The sequence below is a fragment of the Cornus florida genome, unplaced genomic scaffold (genome assembly GCF_030987335.1).
Source record: "Cornus florida cultivar Cherokee Brave unplaced genomic scaffold, ASM3098733v1 CherokeeBrave_3.0.0_Hap2_Chr05, whole genome shotgun sequence".
NCBI lineage: Eukaryota > Viridiplantae > Streptophyta > Magnoliopsida > Cornales > Cornaceae > Cornus > Cornus florida.
Window position 1 is genome coordinate 51,412,373 of NW_026775575.1, and position 7,493 is coordinate 51,419,865.

At 39.9% G+C, this 7,493-nt stretch overlaps 1 pseudogene; it reads left to right on the plus strand.

The window, feature by feature from the left end:
• The first annotated feature begins 1,025 nt into the window (after nucleotides 1-1,025).
• LOC132310588 (small nucleolar RNA R71) lies at nucleotides 1,026-1,124 on the plus strand (annotated as a pseudogene).
• Nucleotides 1,125-7,493: the final 6,369 nt, after the last annotated feature.

Genomic DNA, 7,493 nt, shown 5'->3' on the forward strand with positions numbered 1-7,493 from the left:
TGCAAATAAGCATTGAGAGAAAATTACCTCAAGTATGCAATTTTTCAAACATTTCCAAGCAATCTCCCAAAATTTCAACATCAAGCAAACAAATATGGTCCTCCACACATCAAGAAAATGTTCATGAAAATCAAAACAACTCTAGACTCCTTTTGAGTGAACCGGCATCAAATATGTTGCTATCTAAGCCAACTAAAGAATTTTTTTTTTTTTTTTTTTTTAATAGGATCAAAGATGGAAGCATGGTGTAATGTGTTGATCTATTAAGCTTTCTAGCGATTCATGAGGTCGAGCGTTAGGCCAATGACTCCCAAACTAGACGATTTTAGGGCATTAGGCGTTTAAACACCCCTACGGAGCCTGATTGGTTGGGAAAATGAGAATTAGCAAATTGATTCCCTTGTGATTGATAAGGTCTATAACCTTGGGATCCTTAGTTTTGAAGTGGAGGTGGAATGTACTTCCCTTAAAAACCGCCTTGGGAAGGGTTTGAGCCCTCTCCTTGGTTTTTCCAAGAGATTTTCAGATGATTCCTCCAACTTGGATTATAGTGAGTACCATAAGGATTGTTTCCTTGGTTTACAAAAGCTGCATTGACTTGTTCATTAGGTTCATTTTGCACTTGTCCATGAGGACAATGAGAAGTAGAATGAAGAACACTAGAACAAGTCATACATGTTTAATTTGATGCACGATGAGGATGGTTAGGGAAGGAAGATATTTGGTAAGCCGACTTTTGGTTAATCAAAAATTGATCAAACCTTTGAGATAAAGACTTCATTTCGGCGGCAATTTCATTTGAATGGTCGACTTAATGTAAGCCAACACGCTTCCTACCTTGTGAATTTCTACCATTCTTGGATAATAGTGTTCTATGCAAAGAATTTTCACTCATGCTCTCATAAAGACGCCACACATCATCCTCATGCCTATCAATGTATGAGCCACCCATGGAAGCATCAACCACACCCTTATAGTTGTCCGATAAGCTCTCAAAGAAATATTGAACTAATTGTCATTTGGGCATGTCATGATGTGGCCACTTCCTAAGCAATTCATTGAAGCGTTCCCATGCCTCATAAAACGTTTCTCCATCCGTATGTGAAAATTCTTGAACTGAGGTTCTCATGGCATTGATATTTGAAACCAGATAATACTTCTTCAAGAACTCTTGTTGCATTTCTGCCCAAGAATGGATTGAAAAAGGCCTAAGATTGTTAAACCAATACTTTGCCTTCTCTTTTAAGGTGAATGGAAAAAGTTTGAGTCTTAAAACCTCTTCTGGCATGTCCGTATATTTTACGGTGGAACATACTTCGAGAAACTCATCCAAATGCTTGTAAGGTTCTTCACTTGGAAGTCTATGATAGTTAGGAAGCATTTAAATGGTTTATGGCTTAATTTCATAATGATGTGCTCTAAATTGAGGCAATTGGATGCATGTAGGTGCATTATACTCATTAGGCACAGAATGATCTCTTAAAGTAAGAGGTGGATTACTTACTTGAGGTGCAATATGAACACCTTGGTTTTGAATTCCTTACTTGATGATGGGAGGTTGTGGAGCATACATTGGCCTCGGCATTCCATATGGAACTTGGCCTTGTTGTTGTGGTGGTTGGTAAATGTATAACCTAGCCATGCCTAATGGTACTTGCATGTTCTCATTTTGCACATTAGGATAAAGAATACCTTGTTGGTCTATGTGACCAAGGTCTTCAACATGATCATTATTATGGTCATCCATTGATGGATTGGTCCTATTTGAACTTCCTCTTCCCCTAGGATTTCTAACGATGGATTCAAGATGTAAATCAAGAGGGACAAGAGTGGGTCTCAATGAACAACGTCCATGCATGCACAATGCAAAACATAACAAACACAAAGAATGACAAACACTATGCCCTCACAACAATGCAATTAGACTTCTTCCACAAACACTTAATTCATACTCCCATGCCTTAACAACAATGATGCAAGAACAAATAAAAACAAGCCTCCACGCGGGCCGACGATTTAACTAAGGGATTGAGTAAAGAAGGTCTCACAAAGGTCCTTTAGCACTTCAACTCCAAATTTAAAGCTTAACTTAGCAAATCTTTTAAATTTTAGCTTTTTTTTCTTTTCTTTTATTTTTTTCTTGCTTAGCTTGAATGCTCCTTTGCTTGCTTCCTCTCCAACAATGTACCTAGTTAAGTAAGAACAACACAATAAGTAACCAAAAAGAAAAAAAAAAAAAAACAAACAAAGTAAAGACACGATCAAAAGAGTACTAATCCAAATTGATTCCACAAATCCGACGTTGCCTAATCAAATCAATCAATCAATCCCCAGCAACGGCGCCAAAAACTGATGCGGTCTGCCGCACTACCGTCAAGCTTGAAAGAATGTGAGGATCGAATAAGGTCGTGGAATTACTATTAGGGCTAGTAGGTCGAGTGATCAAACAATTGGTTGGTTGGTTGATTAGAGAGCAACTAAATTAAACTAAGTGATAACAAAATAATGCAATTAAGAGTAAATAAGAGAGAGAGAGAGAGATCTTGGGGTTTAGAGATCACCACCACGCAATGCATTTCAATACCATTGACAAGTGACTAATGAGGGCAAGTGGTGTGTTGCAATATTGGTGTGTGTGTGTGTTTGGTTGATTCAACAAGCAAGGATGACTCGTTAAGAATGTATTGTCTAAACATCATGTGAAAGGCAAAATATATTAAAACAATGAAGCATATATTGTCTAAACAACATGTTAAAGGCACAATAGATCAAAACAAGTCATGAATCCTTTCATTAAGATCACAATCCAAATACAAAACAAGGATAGAGACATATGCTACTTGCATTCAAAAGCTTGGATCATCAAACAACAAGTATGGATTGTCCTCCCATTTAACACTACACTACAACTACACTACATCTACACTACTAGCATGAAAATAAACCAGGGGAGAGGCACAATTTATCAAGGAATAAGTATGAACCATCAAGAGAATCACAAGAGCATTCCTTTAAGCACTATGTTTTGACAATCTCCAAATCTATAGCATCAATAAACATAGACATGCATCAATAACACAAAATCTAGAGACAAGCACATGAACATCTATTCTAGCATACATAGACATTTGGATAGAATGAAATAATCAATTGGAAGCATTAAACCACATAAATCATTTAATAAACAAGATCTATATATATCAAAGTGTCAAAACATTAATTACAATACTAATCCCTCAATAATACACAAGATTAAGATATAGAAAGCATGATTGGGGCTAACTCTAGCCCCAAGAGGATGTCTAGCCACTCATGGTGATGTTGCTCCAACCCTCAAGGGCTAACTCCATGGTTGAAATCTGCTCCTTGTTGATAAAGAACTCCAATGGTGTCTCCATCCTCCACCTCTAAGCTTGCTCTCCAAGAGATGATATGAAAATGATATTTGTTCCCCTTTGTAAAAAGCAATCCTTATCCTTATATAGGTAGGTCAAATGATACCCAAAATGAGCTGGGGTCGTGCACATAATATTCCCTAATGATTGGATAAAGGAAAACTTTCAATGAGATGGAAATTTAACTTTTTCGCACTGGAGGAAGTTCGATCGATCGAACCTTGGACTTGGATCGATCGAACTGGCTGAGATCCATCGAACTTAGGCTGGATCGATCCAACTGGTTGAGCTTTTTGGGAAAAGATAAATCTGAGATATTTTGGGAGATATTTTTGGGAAAAGGACAAAAGTGGTTAGTGGGTGGTACAGTTGTGGATAGGATCAATCATTTGAATAAGGACAAAAGTGTTCGATCGATCGAAGGGTGGTGTTGGATCGATCAAACTTTGGACTTTTTACTTTTGGGCCAAGGCTTGGATCTATCTTGAAGTGCTGAGATCGATCAGTGTTTGATCGATCGAACCTTGAAGTTGGATCGATCGACCTTTGCTGCTTCCCACCTTTGGCTTCATTTGTTTTCTTCTTTCTCCGCTTTGCTCCTTTCTTTGTTTAATCCCAGAATTGCTTTAATTAAGTTATTATTTGGTTGAGTTAGCTTATTTTCGGGATAAGTGCCTGAAAATGGAAATAATACGAAATCAATCTAAAACGGTAAAGTAAGATAGATAAAGGTGTTAGAATGCCTAAGCTTAAGGGGTTTAAATACGCACTTTTCAGCGCTCATCACACTCCCAAACTTAAATATTGCTAGTCGCTAGCAATGAACTAGAAAGTAAAGGAATGAAATGAACAATTACACAACTATGAGCTAGAAAACAATAAATGGATAGCGCCACTTTCGTAGGGAACACGATTGCACTTAGCATATGCAACAAGCCTTTTAAACCCTTAAGTTACTCCTAGTGGACAAGTGAAGTCTCGTGAGGGTTTCCAAAAATTGTACCCATAAACATTAAGCTCATTCTCACAAAAGAGGTACCAATATTGCAAATAAGCAATAGGAGAAAACTACCTCAAGTATGCAATTTTTTAAACATTTCCAAGCAATCTCCCAAAATCTCAACATCAAACAAGTATGGTCCTCCACACATCAAGAAAATGATCATGCAAATCAAAACAACTCTAGAATCCTTTTGAGTGGACCGGCATCAAATGTGTTGCTATCTAAGCCAACTAAAGAATTAGTTACATCCTTACCCTCAAATTAGCACACAAATCTAGTACCGATCATCAAGACAAAAACTGGACCTTTTATTAAAGCTTTATTGTTCTAGGTGCGCTTATTCTTTTTTGTTTTTTTTTTTTTTTTTTTTATAGGATCAAAGATGGAAGCATGGTGCAATGTGTTGATCTATTAAGCTTTCTAGTGATTCATGAGGTCGCGCTTTAGGTTAATGACTCCCAAACCAGACGGCTTTAGGGCATTAGGCATTCAAATACCCCTACGAACTTACAAGCTCAAATCAACTTGGCTATAAATCAAGACAATCTCAATCTAATCATTTCCCACTTCTCAGCTTTTGGGAGAAATCCTCACTTTTTATTGCTTTTGCAACTATCTTTATTCTCTTTTTGTTTTTTTTTTTTTCATTGAATTCAATTATTAACCTAGAGTTTGGGCCCTCCACCTATCGGCGTGAGAAGTTCAGTGCTTGATGAGGCTAGAATCCCGGCTACTTAGTGAAAAGGGGTTGTTATCCACCTTTATCAAGAATGAAAGCTTTCAATGCACTACTAGTCCAATTGGGATATAACCAATTCAATAATCAACAAAGAATGTACCCCACAAATGAATGCTAGTGTGTGCCAGTGCTAGTGTAGAATCCTAGAATGAATCTCAAAGCAATCACAAAATCAAGATGATGTGGACCACAAGTGCAAGCAAGATATCAATCTTTCAAAAAATTTACTCCTAAATGGCATTCATAAGGCATAGAAGGAGTATTGGACTCTCAAGTCAAGCAATTTTTAAATTTAAAGCAATATAGTCCTCAAAAGATCAAAATCATAGCTAGATGTGGACCAATCATAGAAATATCCCTCAAATACACAAGTAATGCTCAAAATTTTGAATTTAAAACTAATTTAAAACTAACACTGCAAAACACTATTCCCCCCAAACTTAAATGGTACAATGTCCTCAATGTACAAAGCGAACAAAGGAAAGGGTATACCAGTGTAACTAAGGCATAGAATGATCGGGACTGAAGTATCCAAAGTGGGTGGCATGGCCCCCCCAAACTTGGGATGAACTGTGGCCTGAAAATTGGCACTTGGATAAACTCATCAGATAACAAAATGGGATAATTAGTGCATAGTGGACATGCAAGTGTAAATGGGATAAACAGATAAAGTAATGAGAGAGGTACAAGGGTGGTCCTGAAAATTCGGTAGCACTCTCTCACCGAAGTAACTGTGATGCACCTGACAGAGTCAAACATACAGATATGAGAATATAATCATATGACATCCACAATAAAAATAGATATATATAAAACAGCTAAAGTACAGGTACAACAGAAATATCAAAGCCGATAGTCCGGCTGTAAAAAATAATAATGTACAGTGAAAAAAGTAAAGTATCAATAGGAGAGAGGGATCATGAGATAGAAGGAACTGGGAACTCAGGTGGATGAGGTAGGATGGGCAGGTCGGGCTCCGCGGATATCTCTGGATAGATCTCGGAACATAGTCGCGACATCTGTGCGGAAGGCAGCAAAATCAGCTTTGTGGGCTGTGAAATCAACTCGTATGGCAACAACAACATCCTCAAGTATCTGCAGACGCACTCCAAAGCTGGGGGTCAGATCTGGAGCCTCAGGCATAAATGAATCAGAAGAAAACTCCTAAGTCTGCTCCTGGTCGTGAATGGGTGACCTGGTTAGAAAGTACTGCTCTGCGTCGTCTACAGGGTGCTCTAAGTCAATATCTATATGATCGGCAGCTGGATCGATTGGTGCATCGTCCGCTGCGAGATCTGTTGCTACCTCTGCTGCTGCCTGTGCCACTGCCTATGCCTCCTCCTCCTCTAACTCCTCTGCAGCCACTACTACATGGTCCTGCAATCTAGAAATAATAACGTTATAGCTCTTGGTCCAGTCCTTCTTCAGAAAGTGACATGAACCTCTCTCGGGGTGCTCCCGAGGATGGATGGGGTAGCTCTGGTCTATCAAAATCTGGGTGATGAGGTGGCTAAATAGAAAAGACTTAGCCCATCCGGGCATCTCCTTGCTGATGTACTCGTCATATAGCTTCATCATCACGCTCCAGATAAGCGCGGAAATGGATACCCAGCGCCCAGTGTAGAAGGCGTAGAGGGCTATTAGATAATCCCCCCTCCTCTGAATCTTATGCCCTGCCATGTATATATTCTGGAAGAGCACAGAATCAGTAAACCAAAGGTCATCTGGAAGGAATGTCCGAGTGGCGAAGGTCTCGCCACTGGCATAGCGACCTGTAAGAAAGACCGTCATGTCGGCGTATGAAGGCCTATATAGCCTCGGGTATGTGTCCTGAAGCTTTGGAGGACAGCGGTATGGGCAGTGGTAAGAGCGGGCTAGCGAGTCCACTGTGATAGTGATCTGATGGCCATCTACAGAACTAACCAGCTCTGCTGTGGTACGCGGGGATGGTCGGAGGTTCTGGTAGAACAACCGTACCAGCCGCGGGTAGACTGGCTCTGTGACTGGGGCAAGAATAGCTTCCAGGCCCCTTTGAATGATGTCATGGTAAGCGGATCGAGTCAGCACCGATCTAGAGAAAAAGGCCATGTTGAACACTGACTCATGGTCGTCCGTCATATGCGCATATCTAGGCGTGGGCCTATCATGCTCCAGATGAGCTGGCTGAGCTAGCTGAGCTGGATGCTCAGCTTCAGCCTGCGATGGAAATGGTGATGGAGTAAATGCAGGATGAGCTGTAGAGGTGGATGGTTTATGGTCATCCTTAACCTCATGAGATGGTGACTGCGGTGGGGTAGCCTGTGCTGGCTCCTCCTGTGCATGAGAGGGCTCTGCTAACTCCTCCATCCGTGGTCCT